The sequence below is a fragment of the Pezoporus flaviventris genome, unplaced genomic scaffold (genome assembly GCF_033815535.1).
Source record: "Pezoporus flaviventris isolate CSIRO_AGI_PZ_B2104156 unplaced genomic scaffold, CSIRO_AGI_Pfla_v1 ptg000016l, whole genome shotgun sequence".
NCBI classification, from domain to species: domain Eukaryota; kingdom Metazoa; phylum Chordata; class Aves; order Psittaciformes; family Psittacidae; genus Pezoporus; species Pezoporus flaviventris.
The window spans coordinates 11,006,298-11,023,598 of record NW_026892564.1 but is presented as its reverse complement, the minus strand read 5'-3'; the positions used below and the strand labels follow the sequence as shown (position 1 = coordinate 11,023,598).

Sequence of the window (17,301 nt, the reverse complement as noted above, 5' to 3'; positions counted from 1 at the left end):
CATCTGGTGCAACCTTTCTTGGGAAAAACACAGTCTAGACAAGATGGCCCAGGACCCTGCTGTCCTGGGTTCAGCAGTAGCAGTCATTTTTCTCCTTCTTGGTAGCTGGTGTAGTGCAGTGTTTTGACTTTCAGCTCGGGAACAGAGCTGATAGTGATGTTTTGGTTTGGCCAAGGACTTTGTGAGCTTCATGCTCTGCCAGGGAGGAGGGGAAGCCGGGAGGAAGCAGAGACAGGACACTTGACCCAAACTGACCAAAGAGGTATTCCATACCACAGCACATCATGCCCAGGATGTAACTGGGAGTTAGCCGGAAGGGCTGGGAGGCTGCAGGGTTGGAGGAGGTATCGGTCGGAGCTTGGTCGGGTGGAGGGGGGCAAGTTATCAGTTGGCTGGTGGTGAGGTGTTGTATTCTCTTTCCTTGTTATTTCCTTTATCATTATTATCATTGGTGGTAGCAGTAGTGATCTGTGTTATACCTTAGTTACTAAACTGTTCTTATCTCAACCCGTGGAGTGGCATTCTTTTCGATTCTCCTCTCCATCCCTCCTGGAGTAGGGGGAGGGAAAGAAGGGGGGGGAGTGAGTGAACGAGTTACCTGACTGGGTTTAAACCACGACACCTGCCCAGGTAAATCTTGAAAGTATCCAATGCTGGAGAAGCTACCACTTCCCTGGGGAGTTTAGTCCAATGGCTGATTGTTCTCATTGTTAAAAATGTGTGAAAAATGTGAGCTAGAGAGATTAAGCTGTGCATCCAAGGCATAAGAAACACTTTGTTTCAGTGGCAGGATTATAGCAGGATCCAAAAGCTGCTTTCAAACCACTCTACTAGTTTTTTCTCCTTTAATGTACTCATGACATTTAAGAAAAGAGACGGGACTTTCTGTTAATATACAGTAGCTATTTCAATAAGCCTTGTTTTTACAGCGAAGTCTGCAAAGATACCTTCTAGTGAGCCAGGAGCTATAATAGATGCAGGTATATGTTTTTCCACCTTCTGCCTCACTAACTAAAGGATAAAATAATCAGGACTTAGATTTTCAGAGAGTAGCTTATCCTCTTTAGGCATACTTTCTTGAAATCTGTACACTAATTTGTGATGAACTAAATGAATTCCAGCAATATTGCTGTCTAGAAGTAACCCAAGCAAGTGCTGTCATGCACAATTTCATTGTTTTTCAGGACACTAAATTTGAGGAGTTTGGTCTTGCATGTGATTGATTGTATTTTTAACGTATGGAATCATTACATTGTTGCTATGCATACTTAGCCAAATCAAACAAGAAACAGCAAGTAGCTGCTCTTACTAGTGCCAGGATAGCAATGTGCAGACTTTGGCTAGGGATTCCCTTTGGTGTTTCTTATCTACTCAAACACTGGACAAAAGAATTGTTTATTAGCATGGCAAAGAATACCCCCAAAAGACTCCAGCAGGTCTGATTCTGTTTCACAGCCTTCATTAAATGTTTACAGCGGTGCACATATCACTGGTTTGAATTTTCTTTAATCAACCAATGTTGAAAAGTACAGCTTTTTTCGCTAAACTCTGACAGAAGTCTGGAGTAAACTGTTCTCCCAGGAATGACAGCAGTTGAACTCTCAGGTAGGGGACCAGATTCTCTCTTGCTGTGCACCGTTAGATAATGATTACAGCAAGACAAATGCAAATACGCAGATACCTGGCTACAGCTGTGATCTTGCAAGTGCTGTCCAGTGATGTCTTCTTTCCTTATCATGTTACTCAGAGGAAGTGTCACATTAGACACTGCCAGAAGGTCAAGCACTTCCCTTGTTTTCCTGGTACACCTGCTTCGGGCATAATGTAATGTACTGATTTGGTATCATTTTATGAACATTTTAGAATCATTTAGGTTGGGAAAGACCTGTAAGATCATGGAGTCCAACTGTTAATATAACACTGCCAAGTCCACAACCATGTCCATCAGTGCCACGTCAACACATCTTTTAAATATCCCCAAGTATGGTGACTCAAACAGTCCCCTGGGCAGCCTGTTCCAGTTCTTGACAACCTTTTCAGGGAAGAAAGTTTTCCTGATATTCAATCTAAACCTCCCCTGGTGCAAGTTGAGAGTAATTCCTCTTGTCCTATTGCTTGTTACCTGTGAGAAGAAACTGACACTCACCTTGCTACAACCTCATTTCCCAGGTACCTGTAGAAAGCACTAAGGTCTCCCCTGAGCCTCCTTTTCTCCAGGTTAAACAATCCAGTTCCCTCAGCTGCTTCTCATTAGCCTTGTGCTCCAGACCCTTCATCAGCTTTGCTGCTCTTCTTCAGACATGTTCCACCAACTCAAGTCTTTCTTGTAGTGAGTGGCCCAGAACTAACACAGTACATAATGCGTAGCCTCACCAATGCTGAGTACAAGTGGGCAACCACTTCCCTAGTCCTGCTGACCACACTATTTCTGATACAAACCAGGACGCTGTAGTTCCCTGAATTCTTCTTTCAGCTCTTCCTGTAGATGTGCATCACATTTGCTAACTTCCAGTCAATCAGGACCTTCAAAGGTAGCCAGAACTGCTTGATAAATAATTTAAAGTGGCTCCGTGAGCAGTTCTGTCAGCTCCCTCAGTACCCTTGAGTGGATCTCATCTGACCCCATAGACTGTGTGTCTATACACCATATAAAGATATGAACTGTGCCCAAGATTTGTACTGACAATATCCAGAGCAACCTGCTGCTCATTTGGTCACCTACATGCAGGCTACTAATTCTGGGCGCGGTAACCTGAACCCTACCTCTCCAGAATGACTGGTTATTTATAAGAAGGTATGAATTAATGCTTTTGTTTTCAGAGTTTGCCATTATTAGCTACTTCTCCTGGTTAGAGTAACATCAGAAGAAAAGAAATAATAAATGCTGAGAGTTAAAAATAAGGAAAATATTTTGTTAAAAGTAGATGTATACAATTAAGGCTCTGCAAAACAGTCCTGAAGATTCTTTTCCATAATAATCTGTTACTTAAGGATTATGGTGATGAAGAAATGTCAATTTTGATGTGGGCATTTCTCTTTAAAGCTTTTGTAAGATGTATTATTGTAGCATGATAAGCCTGGTCTCTTTGTTAAAGCAACTATTTTGTGTGTGGCTCAGAAAAGCTTTATGCATTAGAATTTGGTCTTACTTTCATCAGAGGAAATGACAAATTTAGAACTCTCAAAGTACGAATGTGTCTTCATACTTGCCAACCTCAAAGGTACTCTGTAATAGTCTCAGGTTTTTTTATAAACCTGTAGAATTATCAGTATTTATTTTAATATGGGCAAATCTGGGCCATCGTTATTTAGGATTCTCCATGATTTCATTGTAGACTTTTGGTGACATAATCTCAAAAGACAATAACATTGCTTGTTGTAGTAAGTGAGATGATACATATTCTTCAGGCCGGCTTAGAGCTCAAATCTAAAGGCTAATCAAGGACTCCTTTAAATACTTGTCAGGTTTAACCATAACTTTCCACTTGCTAATGGGGAATTTTTCATTTTATCTGGAGGAACAAAATCTTCTCTCTTGGTCGCAGACTTTCCTAGGTATGTTTTATACAGATTTCATTCATTACACTATAATGTTGCAGTTGTTCTAATAAATATATTAGTAAGTTAAGTTGTTGATTTTTTTAGATGGAATAATGATTAGATACTGGTCCTCTGCATCAATAGGAGCTGCAGAAGCACTTATACAGTGAATTAATTTCCCAGCATACCTTATATTTTATTTATTTCATCAATCTTAAAGGGATAAATATCCTGGATGGCCTGGGCTGTCATCTATTTCTTGCATTAAGGTTGAGAATAGGGGCTATACATTGGAATGAATGCTTAGTAAATTCATTGTAGAATACATCTACATTGTTATTTTAATTCTTTCCTGGACAATCAAAGCTGATGGTTGAGCTAATTTGAATGTATAAAGTTAGCAAAGACACTGATGAAATCTTTCTTTAAATCTGATAACATTATGTCTATTTCCCATATCTATTTACAGAGTTAACAGGACATGGTCAGCAGCCATGGAATTAACCAATTTTCTAAGTTATTCCTGCTAGTGAATATTGATAATCATTCAAACCTCCTAGTATGAATTTCATTCACCATAAGGGAGGACAAAAGCCAAGATTGATCATAACTTTGTGAACTAACGTATTAGCCCTTTAGTAGCTGACACATGGTTTACATAGGCAAGAGGTAGAGGATGATGTGAAGATAAAATAACTCACATTTGAAGATGATATATTATTTTATTTGTCAGACAAATTTTTAGGCCTGGATCCTGGATTCAGTCCATTTAATGTTAGACATGCCACTGAAATGCTTACATTTGTATGCTACTTGCCCTAGGCAAACTTTATTTACAATGGAGATAGGCACTTCCAAAGAATGATTCTGATCTTAGGTGGTGAGATAAAGGGAGCACAGCATTAAAGTACTGTATCAGTAACCCCTTGAGATAATCAATTTTATGTATTCATTTACAATTAAAATCTCTGCTTTGAAGTTGCTATCTCTATCTATTGCACAAGTATTCATACACCAGGGAGTTTAGCTGAAAAATTATTTATGAGAAAATCAACAATGCAGGATATCCAGGCACATTATTAAGAAAATGCAAATAAATCCCAAAGCAGGCAGCAAACAAAATAAATACTGCGAAGAAAATAAAAAGCTAGCTCAAGAAGCATAGTGCCACATGAACTGCAACTTAACATCCGTATTCACAGGGAAGAAACACATGACCTGCCCATGGACACATACTTAAAGGCATGCATTGTCTTCTACCCAAAACTGTACAGTAGCTGTAAAAGGTAATACTCTAAAGGTAATACTCTGAAGGAGAGGCTACTGACAATAGTGTACTGAGAGAAAGGTAGGCCTACTTTCTCTGCTTGTTTTTTTTCTTCTTTTTTTTTTTTTTCCTGAATAGTAGCTATTTCATCATGTGTTAAACAGAACCCTTTATTTGTGTTCTGTGATTTATGGTTGACTTTTTGTCTGCACACACATTTGTCCACACACACAGACAGATTACTTGCTATTAAAAACCTAGAGTGCCTGCTTAATTTATATGGGTACTGGCTTTTACAGGTTTATAAAGGGGAGGGTCAAGAAAATTTCAAAGAATGATGATTAATGGTGACTTTCAGTTTCACCCAGGCTATAGTGCCATCAGAAAATCTTATCTCCATGAAGACCTTTTCCACACACACACACAAAATCAAACCAAAACAAAACCCCCACAAACAAAACCAAAACAAACAAACACAAAATCACACACACACACACACACAAAAAAAAAACAACTAACCAAACAAAACCCACCAAAAAACCCAAACATGGTTGTTCCATGCTTTTTATTATCCTGGTATCGTTGATCTCATTCAGTGCCTTTTAACTGGGACAAACTAATGACTACAGTGGAATAGTGAGCTCATAGAAGGACAAGTGACAAAAGGCTGACTGAGGAGTAGGACTTCCACCTGAAAGAAAAGTTCTGCATCCTTACTGAGGGTGGCTCAAGCTTCTGTCTCAATATATGTGCTGGTGTAGAAGCTTGCAACATATAGACAGACAGGATATATACATTTGTAACGTTAGCCATGGAGAGACACTGTACCAGACTGATTGCCTAAGTCTTCGCAAGATGTTCTAGGAATTCCAGTAACCAGGATGCCTCTGAAATACTCAGTGATGGTGTCAGTGTGTTATGCTTGTAAAACCCAAATCATTAAAACAGAACACATTATCTGTCTTAATAATTTGTAATTGTGTACAAATAGCAGTAAATGAATCACTCATATTTATTGGGAAAGTGGTTTCCTACATTTTTTTGAAATTAAGTTTGGTTTGCATATAGTGGTGCAGAAGTAGACAGGAATAGCAGAAAAAAATACACTGAATGAAAAGCTGGCACAGAATGGTCCCTTTTATAGAAACAGAATTAATCAGGAAGAAACACATTTGTTCTGTAATGGATGTGTCATGAACAACAGCAAAGACGGACTTCATTTATTATTCAACTGTTCCTCCTCTGCCTCTTCTCTGACCCCATCATTCTTCCACTGGACCTTTGGTTCAAGCTTCTCCTGCTCCAACCTAAAATTGCTTGAAAATCCATGCATTCTTGGAACCTCTTTTTTCACTGGGAAAAAATAGGTCAAAAGATGGTGATCCAGAGTCAAGTCTTGAGCAATATGGTACATAAATTACGAACCAGCATCAAAAAATCTATTTTACATGTAGAAGAACAGGGAAGACAGGTGGGGAGAGGCTCCCAGACACTCTATGGCTCAGTCAGAGCAACATGTTTCCTATTCTAAGACTCCTGATATGTTTAGGCTTTAGCTTATCTAAAGCCATATTTAGCTTGTCACAGGTGTTTAATGTGTCTATGCTCAATGTGCAGCGAATGTGTAGACAGGAACTAGTCTAAAATTAAATACTGCTACCTTTATTCACTTTGCAAACCTGAAAACTTCTCTTTTCCTTTTTAAAACTAATCTGAATATAATTAAGTAATAACTTTAGAATACAAGTTCACTGTTTTGAACACAGCTTGGTGTTACCAATATATATAAAATACAAACTATTTTTAAGACTACATTTCCACAAGAAAACACTCAGGGTCCAGAATGATCTGCAAGAGGATCTATCTAGGTTCTCAAATGAATGAGTTTCAACCTCTAAAATTCTTAGAACTAAAATCCCAAATAACTGGTGCAAAAGAAGTGAGGAAAAAAGGAAGCATGAGCATCAGAAGTTTCAGAGACTTGACAAAGTTGGAATCCTGTAGCTGGAAGCAAAGCAAGGAGTTTGATAAATTCTTCCTACTAAGAATGATTCTCATTCTAATACAAACTCAATTTCATTATCCCTAGAACTTAAGCCTTCTGATAGCAGAGAAATATTCCTCTGAACTTCACCTGATTAAAATGAATACTATTGGAAAATAACACATTTAACATTATTCAATTCAAAAAATATTGTGTGTCAAGCAAATAACGTCATTTAAATAGTTAAACATACTCTGCTGGAATCTGCTTGTGAATAGCAGAGCTGAGTTTTATTATTTAGCATCACACTGGCTTATTTTGTTGTGCAGACTGTTGGTGTTTCTTTTATGAATTTGTTCTCTTTGTCGGCATTGTCACTTTCTATCCTGAAAGTTTAGGTAGTTGTCAATATGCATATACTCCTGTCTCATGCTTATTACTTTACAGAAGTTGTACAGGTTTGGAAGTATAGAATTTAGGAGAGATAACAGAGAAGTGAGTGCTACTTCTTTGTTCCATGAACAGAAGAAAAGTAGAAGACATTTTTCCAGGGAAAGCACTAGGTGTTTCTAAAACAGAGCTTATAATTGCAGAGCTTGCCACGAAAGATTGGAAGGCTCTGTTTGGCTAAGAATAAAAGGAGAACAATTTTTTTAGCCACTCACACATCTTTTCAAAGCTGGCTGAGAAGCAGTGTCTATATCACTCAAAGTTCATTTACACAGAAAAATCAAATTGACATAACGGTAGTATTTAACAGACCTTGTAAAAAAGACTGGTTTCTTGTTCTTGTTTAGTTATCATAGAATAATAGAATCATAGAATAGTTAGGGTTGGAAAGGACCTTAGGATCATCTACTTCCAACCCCCCTGCTATGGGTAAGGACACCTCACACTAAACCATATCACCCAGGGCCTCATCCAACCTGGTCTTGAACAATGCCAGGGATGGAGCATTCACAACCTCCCTGGGCAACCCATTCCAGTACCTCACCACCATAACAGGAAAGAATTTCCTCCTTACATCCAATCTAAACTTCCCCTGTTTAAGTTTAAACCCATTACCCCTTGTCCTGTCACTACAGTCTCTAATGAAGAGTCGCTTCCCAGCATCCCTTCAGATACTGAAAGGCTGCTATGAGGTCTCCACGCAGCCTTCTCTTCTCCAGGCTGAACAGCCCCAACTTCCTCAGCCTGTCTTCATACGGGAGGTGCTCCAGTCCCCTGATCATCCTCGTGGCCCTTCTCTGGACTTGTTCCAACAGTTCCATGTCCTTTTTATGTTGAGAACACCAGAACTGCACACAATACTCCAGGTGAGGTCTCACAAGAGCAGAGTAGAGGGGCAGGATCACCTCCTTTGACTTGCTGGTCTTGCTCCTTTTGATGCAGCCCAGGATATGGTTGGCTTTCTGGGCTGCGAGCGCACACTGAAGCTGGCTCATGTTCATTTTCTTATCGACCAACACCACCAAGTCCTTCTCCGCAGGGCTGCTCTGAATTTCTTCTCTGCCCAACCTAAAGAGATGTGCAAGTATTCTTGGGTTAGTTTTAATGGGCCTATAAGGTGCACATATACCTAGATTTAAGCATCTAGTAGTGGGAACATCCAGCCTAAAATAAATGTAATTGGAAAGGCACAAGAGATAACTTCCACAAGTCACATAGTACATCCAAAGCAGGAAACTAGCTCTCTCATTTGTCTGTGATGCATAATGCTAGACACCTACTTCTTTTCAGCACCCAGGCCTCACACATATCTGCTTTTAAGAGATTATGCATAGCTTTTGATCTTAAACAAAAGCCAGACAAAACCCCATACCCTTTGGCATCACCGAGCTTTTGTCCTTTTCAAACTGACCTTGTAGTCTAACTGCTTGCCCAGGACTGAGCTGAAGGTTCTTTATTTCTTTGTCTTGAACGGCCATTTTCATACAGCACTAGCACAACACTCTCTGACATTTTTTTAAGAAATAAAGGTACAGCAAGTCATGGGAACAGAGCCCAGAAAAGTAGGACATTACTCTAATCATTATACTGCAGTTAGGTTGTTTATTGCTAGCTCTGTTTGGTGCCATGAACTTTACTTTCTTGGCAGCAGTGCTGCTCTATGTCAACAGAAAATGTCAAATGGCCTTATTCTGAATTACTGTGAAGCAGGGCTTTGGTCCAGCAATTTGGCTTGAAACATGTAGTATGGCTATGCTCAGAATACAGGTAAACCACTTCCTCCAGATGTTCTCTTATTACAAGCATATTTTCAGAGCAGCAGCCTCCTTCATTACTGACATTCATTCTGCTCAGTATCTTTGGTAGCTCTGAGGACTCCTGTGGAGTCTTGGTAGTTGTCCACCTCTAGTAAAATCACAACAGAGTTCTGAATCAGGATAACAAAGCACATAATCCAGAAGAGATACCTACCATCCCTAGTGGCTCAGAAAGTTCCATGGAAGCTGGAAGTAAGAAGATCTCTATTAGGAGTCAAGGTGGATCTACACGTATGCAGACTTAGGAGCCAAAAGTGACAGTCCTGATTTTTGAAAGGTTTCATTTATCTGCCTCCAACTATTAGAACAGTTAAGCCCTACACATGCTATTTGAGTCAATTCTCTACCTGATACAAGCTGCATCCACAAAGCATGGTAGCTTTATTCATGCATAGAATCACAGAATGGTTTGGGTTGGAATGGACCTTAAAGACCATTTAATTCCAAAACGCTGTCGTATATTTACAATTTCCCATAGTTTAAATATTTTCCTGTAGTTAGTTGGATTGGGAATACCCCTGTGTAGGTTTCAGATCACTGTTATTGTTGTAATACCAGCAGTCAGCCAGATCCTCACTCTCCGCAGTTAAAGTGTGGAGTGTATTCCCACTTTTCTGCATATCAGCTGGCACAGTCACACAACTTGGTACATCACAGATAAAGACAAAACAAATTAAGCAGAATAACTGCTCCATTTCTGCCCAGGTTTAAGTGCAGAAAAGAGAATATTTTAGAACAAAACTCCATATACTTTACTAAATCAATTAGGTCTCACATTACTTTTTATAGTTTCATATATTAGCAGAGTAAGGTGGAACCTTATTTAATAACGATATTAGGGTTCAGAAATAATCTTCATTTTGATGTGTCTTAGTATGTATGTAGAAAAAACATTGATTTAAACCAGCTCACATTTCTTGCACTTAGGCTTCCTTCAGGCAATCTCCTGCCTATAACATAAACAAAATGAATGATGAACGGGTCTTAGGGAAGACTAATGTTGTCATGACAGCTGTTGCACTGGTATTGGGTGGGAATTGGAAATCTCCCTATCTCACAAAAAGAAAGTCAGTCATGATCTGCCACCCAAGCAATTTCCAGATTCCAAGCCTGACGTAAAGGAAATGTTACACAGTCAAGTGGCTATAGAAAATCAGAGTAAATTCCTATGGTTGCATCCACTGATCACCTGGCAAGGAAGGAAAACCTCTTAAAATATTCCCTAGTCAGAATACAGTGCTTTTCAGAAAAACACCAAGAAGGTGTAACTCATTTTAATTTATTCAAACTAAGAAACAGAATAGCTAAAAAGAGGTTTATATGCAATGGATACATTTGCAGACAACAAGTTACACTTCATGAAGAAATTCCAAAAGAATTACATTTAGCAATTGTCCTTTTTTTAATATTTTTTATGTTATCTAATTATCAAGGTAGGTGGACAAACATAAAAGGAGTATTTTAAACAGAAGTAATAGCTCACAAAATTGCCTGTTAATAAGGGGTGATTGTGTATCAATCAAGACATCAAAAAGATATGAGGACAGAGACTTCTTTAAATAAATGTTAATTGCAACAGCAATTCCTGACTGAATATTTGATCACGAAATTTTAAAGCAATTAGTTCTTTGTCACAGCAGTATTAGGTCACCACAAATAAAGTAATGTGATTTTATTCTGGTATTGTGTGAATAATGCAAGCAGCAAGGAAACAGAACAATCCATTGATTTAGTTCTCATTCTGCTCTAATGTGGTTTTTATGTCGAAACCCCAGGCTTTGATGGATAGCCATCAACACCCATTTCTTTACCTCTGCAATGTTTGAGCTTCTTAGCACTTTATTTTTGCGTCTTGTTTAAAGCACAAAGAGGGGAAAAAGAGTCTTTTTAACAGATGGTGCCTGACATATGTATTAAATATAACAGGTGTACAAAAGCCCTGCTAGTCAGAACAAGTTTTTCTGTCCATTTAAACATGGGCTGCATATGCATGTGTTTGTTTATCCCCTTATGGAGGACAAGAAAGCCATCAAGATGTCAATTGCCTGTTGTTAGAGTCATACAGAGATATGAATGCTCTGAACACGGGACATTATCACAGTTGGACACAAAAGCCTGTTGTCAATGATGCGAGAAAGAGAAACAAAGACAATATGTTTAGTTCATCAAAAAGATGAAAGTTTCCATGTGGTTAATATGTGTTCTGTGTGTTTCTGTTACAGCCAAACAAACTCAGAGAGCATAACAAAGCTGTAATAAAAACGAAACCTTTGGTGAAGGCAGGTCAAAGATTTTGAATTTTCTTTCTCATTTAAACTGTATCAAAAGATCTCTGGAGTAGAGCAATATAAGTGCTTTTCCATTTGCAATTTTTTTTTAATTAAACACTCAGTCTGGTTGTAATTTACATTACGAAGACTAATAATTCCTCTGCTGTATGAGAAAACTGAACTCAGCATATCTTTATTTTTCATAAATTTTCTGGGCCCTTTTCTAAAGGAAGAACTTTGAAGTCAGAGTGCAGTAAAAATTATTAAACTGATCAAAAAGTAAGATTTAATATAGGGAGCTGAGAAAATCAGACGTTTACACAATGGATCACCTCTGATTTTTTTGCTGACTTTTAAAGGACATAAAACATTTGTAAGAAAGAGTCCTGTGTGCCTTTATGGCAACTTCCTGCCCAATTTTTTTTTCAGCATCTTCACTGATTCCAAATACATTTGATAGTGAAATACAGAGCAATTTCCAAGAAGTTTCTGAAAATAAGTACCTGAAGAAGGATGAGTGAGGCTCAGATTAGTGACCTTCCTGAATAAAAGGCTTTGGTGTGAATCTACTAGCTGAATTGGCAGGTGCCAGCAACAGCCCCAGGCTGACATAATGCTTATGGAACTACTTGTTTTTATCAAGTGCTTTTTGCTTTTTGCACTTATTGGGTGGTAGAGTTTTGTGCAGTACATTAAAAGCAGTACATTTAGTGTTTTACTTTCAGTAAACTTACATGACCATAAGTATACAGTGTAGCCTACAATCTTCATTTGATATTATTCATCTTTCTAATGAAGTTCTGCAATTTTTTAAACGAGTTTTGCGTTTCTACAGAGACAAGTTTCAAAACACTAAAGAGAAACAAGGATTACTTCGTTAAGTGAATATTAATTTCCACAGATGTCTCCTTTTAGAGTTAAACGTTTATTTTGATGTGTGAATGAGAAGATAATGCGTACATCTATTTTTTTCTTAGGCATCAAAACTTGTGTAATTGTTTGTAAGAAAGTATTACATGTGAAGACTTAGTATGGAACAGCTAAGCAGATAGGTGGAGTTTTCTTGTAGGCAAAGGTATGAGTTAGAATACATGCCCTTTCTTAAAATGTCACTCATTTCATGTGCAGTATCTTCTTTAATTTTTATTTTTTTCCCTTATGCTTAAGAAAAAGGCAGCTCCAGTAACTGAACCTCACACACATTTTCTGGTGACAATACTGGGTGAAGACATCCCCACAGAAAGAGGTTACTATCTCATGGACCTAGTGCCATTATTATACAAGGCCATAAGAATTACTGAAATAATCTTAACATGCTTGTCTGTGAAAAATGGGAACCAGTTTATGGAATAAGTAATCTGGCAACGATGAGCCTGAGAACTGCTGCTAGTGTACAGATCACCTTCCTGTTGCTGTAATTTACCTATGTATTTCATCACAAAGCACAGAGGAAGGAGGTACTGTGGTTTTGTGTTTTAAAAAATGCATATCCATGTATACACTTTAAAAGGATTTAAGGAGATAAAAAGTCCTGATTACAAAATGCACATTCTAAGTATATGGTATTTGTTAGGATACCCAATACTTTAGAGTGTTGTTATTTCAGAGTGAAAGTTCAGAAGTATTGGGAACCAGACTGCTTAAAATCCTCCCATGTCTCAGACAGATACTGTATCAAAAAATGCCTAGCCCTGTAATGCCTGTGTTCAACAGAACTTCACTTCTTCTACTGAAAATTTTCCTTGCAGCTAATATTAGATGGTCATTTCTAAAGTGCAGAGAATGACCCAGAGTCTCCCACTGAAGCCCAGCTCCAAGTCAGGTTGAGTCAGGTTAGTGCAGCCTCCTGGCATTTGCAAAGAGTATGGTATTTGCTGGTGCCACCTACTTTTGCATAATGGTCAGGTGGGTGGGCTACTCTCCTAGACAGAAAGAGACCTACAGCTTGATTGCACCAAAGGCAGATGGAGCATGCAATTCCCACAGCCCCAGTTTGCCAGGGGTGAAAATCTCCCTGCAATGACATATCTCCTGTATGAAATTTCTCTTGGATAACAAGTCCTGAGAGTAAAGTCCAGAACCTTGTTGCTATCTCTCATTTTCCCTCCTCAAGAAATACCTGCTTGAAATACAAATGTAGCAAACTTGCTTAAAGCAATCCATTTGGTCCCTTCTAAAGATCAGCAAATTATGACCCTCCTGAAGCACTTGGTGTTACTTGTCCAGTTTTGGCAGGATCACAGCTTGATTTGCTGTGGAACTACAGCCAAAAAGATGCAGACAGCAATGGCTGCATACCTGAAGTTACACTCACAAACACAACCTTCAGCATATGCAGTAGTAAATTGTCCTGGGTTCAGCAGTAGCAGTCATTTTTCTCCTTGGTAGCTGGTGCAGTGCAGTGTTTTGACTTTAGGCCTGGGAACAGAGCTGATAGCGATGTTTTGGTTTGGCCAAGGACTTTGTGAGCCTCATGCTCTGCCAGGGAGGAGGGGAAGCCAGGAGGAAGCAGAGACAGGACACCTGACCCAAACTGACCAAAGAGGTATTCCATACCACAGCACGTCATGCCCAGGAGGTAACTGGGAGTTAGCCGGAAGGGCTGGGAGTCTGCAGGGTTGGAGGAGGTATCGGTCGGAGCTTGGTCGGGCCTGGGGGGCAAGTTATCGGTCAGCTGGTGCTGAGGTGTTGTATTCTCTTCCCTTGTTATTTCCTTTATCATTATTATAATTGGTGGTAGCAGTAGTGATCTGTGTTATACCTTAGTTACTAAACTGTTCTTATCTCAACCCGTGGAGTTGCATTCTTTTCGATTCTCCTCTCCGTCCCTCCAGGAGTAGGGGGAGGGAAAGAAGGGGGGGGGGGGGGGGTGTGTGAGTGAACGAGTTACCTGACTGGGTTTAAACCACGACATAAATACAACAGAGATAGGGTAACCAGTCATGGTTTTGCTGTCTTTATTCTCACATAGTTTATCTTTAACATGCATTCAAAACCCAGTTAATAACATATTTTTATTTGGATCCATTTATTAATGTAATTCTATAGTTCACTGTTTTGTTTTTTTTTTTTTTCTCTCATACACTTTACTGTGTGTCTATTACAGTTCTAGTCTGAATTTGAAATCCATGCTGTTATATCAACCATTAGTTTACTTTGGATACATGATTGAATTCTTTTGTAAAGGAGTTAAAATATGACAAATACAGCAGACCCATGCGTTATCAACACATGCAGGCAATTTCCTTCCTACTGCATTTTCCCCAGTTTTAACTTTGGTATAGTCTTAAATAATATAAGAGGTGCAATGATTTCTATTATCACAGAAAACAGAAGGGTACTGATATGACATTTTGCTATACAATGACATACTATATTAGTGAGGTGTCATGTTCTTATATTCAGATTCAGTTAATATCCAAGTCTTCACATTTTGTTCCTTTCCAACATATCCAACTTGATACATTACAATGTAAAATGTGCCTTGTATTTAAATTTCAGTATTTGTACAGTATCTTGCAGCTGATTGTGTGAGCTTCACAGTGTGATAATTTCAAAGACAAGTGTGGAATGAGGTGAGACAATATTAAAATTTGTAAATTGTTTTGCAAGAACAGAGGTCCAAAGCAGAGTATAGTAAGCTGGAAATACCTGCCTTCAGAACAAGTAATATAGCTTACCTGCTACATACAGCTGGCAGCAAGAATAGTCTGATTAAAGCAGATAAGAAACTTTCTTAAAATTAAAAATACCGGTGCTTCCATCTTCTAGCTAGAACTTGTAGGACCTTCATATTATTTAATGGGAGATTCTAACCCTTCTCTGCTTTCACTGAAATGCATGAAGCAGCCAAGATTTCAGTAAGTAAAAACATTAAATATATGCAAAGTAAATAGTCAGTACTGTCATTCATTTTCCCACAGAGCTGTGAGAATATTTAATATTTCACTTTGCTCCTGTCCCTCTCTAAATCTCTGGTGCAAGAAACCTGAACGTTAGCCATGAACATTTGCCTACAGAAATCTGTCCTGTGACCAGCACTGGAAAGTCTTTTACACTTTTTTCATCCAGTTTTCTTATCCAGTGCTGAGTGTTACGTGCAAATAATATTATTAAAGGAAATTGTAGCAACTGTCCAAAGTTTAGATTTGTGTATAAATGCAAATTTGTACAACTCTTGTTCCTTTGGGGAAAGGCAAGATGGGAAAGAAAGTTATGGGGTAGGATTTGGGAATAAGTGATTAGATGTCTCTAAAGCAGTGGTCTGATGATGACCCTTTAGACCAGACTTCTGACCCTTCTGTTTTCCAGACTTTTGAATTCAGTGACAGGCACTGCCAGAGCATCCTTTGTGCAGGGTCTTGCAGACCCAGGACACCGTGGTGGATGAGGGCAGTCATGTCAGTAGCATGCTGGAAGCTATTCAGGAGGCAGTCATTGTGACAGAAGGGGAACAAACCACAGTACGTGCTCTGCTTATAGCTAATGTATAACAGATCAAGTACAGCTTGAGGACTGAAGTTTTTCTTCCTCCCACTGTACACTAACTTTGCTCTTTCCAGTCAGCAGAAGAGAATAAGGACCCCCAAAGGCATGCTGCATGCATATCTGGATGCCCCTTGAAGGTGGTGAGCAGCCCAGTGTGCTCCGGTTTGTATCCTCAGATCCACTATTTCTCATAAGTGGAGTGTGAGGGTGGTCTTCTCCTGCTTTCACTTAAGCTGTAGGCTTCCAGGCGTACATCCCTACCTGAACCTGGAATCCATAAGTAGAATTAATCACTTGTTGTCTGTACTTCATTTCTCCTTTCTTAAGAGATTATGAAGACGGACATACAACTCTCTTGTAATTCTAAGTGTTGGGCTATGTTGTGCTCTGCCTTCTCTTTAGGCTGCTACTTTTCTCCTTACAAAGGGCAAAAAGGAGGTGATCCATAATAAGCAATCTGATTTATAATAATTCATAGCATTTATTGTTTCTAGTATTATACAGAAAATGCTTTTAAAGAAATCAACTTGTACAGTGAAGTGCAGTACATACTTCTGAAATCTTTCTTAAATAGCTGTTTTCTTGCATATTTCTCTATGAAAACTACAAGTTTGTTGTGTGCTTCCATCCAGAAGTCATATTGATCCTAATATTAAGAAAGGCTTCCACACCTTTTTCTCAGTAGTTCTAGAAGTAGGAAAACTGAAGTATAAATGGCACTTATTTTGTCTCAGGAGTGAAAAGGAAGCTTGAAATGTATTAAGCACTTCATTATTTGGTTGATTTCAGTTATATCCTCATGAAACCAAACAGAACACCTCTGGATTTTAGTAAATCAGAAATCACATTAGAAGTCTGCTGCTTATTCAAATGAACATTTATTATTTCTAACCTTTGCTGGCTATCTCTACAAATGTATATGTTTTGAAGGTTAAAAATTGCTCTTAGCTGTTTAAATAGTTGTTGATCAAAGCTGTGAATTGTCAATAAGCTTTAATTTGCATCTAACTCAATATAGCACTTTTTTATGGTCACAATGGGAAATATGTTGTCAAATCGTAGATGCAATGTTTGTTGCTTAGTTGTTTCGGCTTTTTTTCTTCATTTTAGCCTACTATTTCAATTAGAACAGAACTTATAACAGCTTGTTAGGAAACAGCAAAGCAACAAGAGAAACAGTTTCATAATCAAGGGCTTTCTTGTACACTTAATAATATCATCTACATGAGAGAATAGAGTTCTTTCCTTCAGTGTTTCCATAGCCAGAGGAACAGCATGAATGAAACTGCTTTTATCACTTTGCTGTTTGTATTTCTGAGCAGTAAGCCAAGACAAACTCAGCCCAGAGATGTCTTAGGTAGGGAGCGCTGTGCTGAACTTGAGTAATCTGTCCCTCTCTGAGCAGGGAAGAGATTGAGACTGTAAGGATGGCTTAATGGAAGGATGTGGCTCACCTCAGTTTCTGCTGTACAGACTTTCTTGAGA

The 17,301-nt window shown here is 38.6% G+C and overlaps 1 protein-coding gene and 1 long non-coding RNA gene across 2 annotated transcripts in view; one reads left to right on the top strand and one right to left on the bottom strand.

Moving 5' to 3' along the window:
- The window catches only part of TRHDE (thyrotropin releasing hormone degrading enzyme), a 685,146-nt gene that overhangs the window by 319,347 nt on the left and 348,498 nt on the right, over positions 1–17,301 (top strand). The window lies entirely within an intron of this gene.
- LOC133270016 (uncharacterized) lies at positions 6,013–8,746 on the bottom strand. Its single transcript, XR_009743649.1, has 2 exons — positions 8,653–8,746; positions 6,013–6,160 (listed from the first exon to the last, which is right to left on the bottom strand). It is a non-coding gene; the product is annotated as an uncharacterized LOC133270016 (long non-coding RNA).